Source organism: Mustela putorius, unplaced genomic scaffold (assembly GCF_011764305.1).
Source record: "Mustela putorius furo isolate JIRA1106 unplaced genomic scaffold, ASM1176430v1.1 tig00003834_pilon_pilon_pilon, whole genome shotgun sequence".
Lineage (NCBI taxonomy): Eukaryota > Metazoa > Chordata > Mammalia > Carnivora > Mustelidae > Mustela > Mustela putorius.
Genome location: NW_025421987.1, coordinates 100,168,894 through 100,169,426, shown reverse-complemented (window position 1 = coordinate 100,169,426; position 533 = coordinate 100,168,894).

Genomic DNA, 533 nt, shown 5'->3' with positions numbered 1-533 from the left:
TGACTTGTTTATATTTTTGTGGCTCTGATCCAGGTTAAATGCAGCCTTTCAGCTTTTTGGAGGAAATGAATGAAAAATGGGGCAAGTTATTTAAACCTTAGTATTAACTCTTTAGAGAGTCAGATACCATATCTTTAATTTCCATTACCAAAGTGATTTTCTCTGCAGAAGCTAAATGGCTTATAGTTCTATATTTCTGTGTATTCATTTCTAGAGAGATAAGGAAGGCCAGCTGTGTACTCTGCCTAGGTGCATCTTGGAGAGCTAACCTCCCCAAATGCAGTGGTGCTTCTGAAAGTCCTGCAAAGCAGCCTGATCAGACTCTTCCATCTTCGGGCATGCTGACAGACAGAGGCATGTCAGAGAGCAGTCTTATAAAAGGTTCCTGTAAGGTGATGACAGTGGTCTGGCCACAAGTTTCTGAGAACTCTGAAATCCCAGCACCATGAAGTTGCTTGGGGCCATCAGTCACCTTTTCTACTCCATAGCTTAGAATTTCCAATTGGTCCTCTTCCTTTTGCCTTTACACTGAA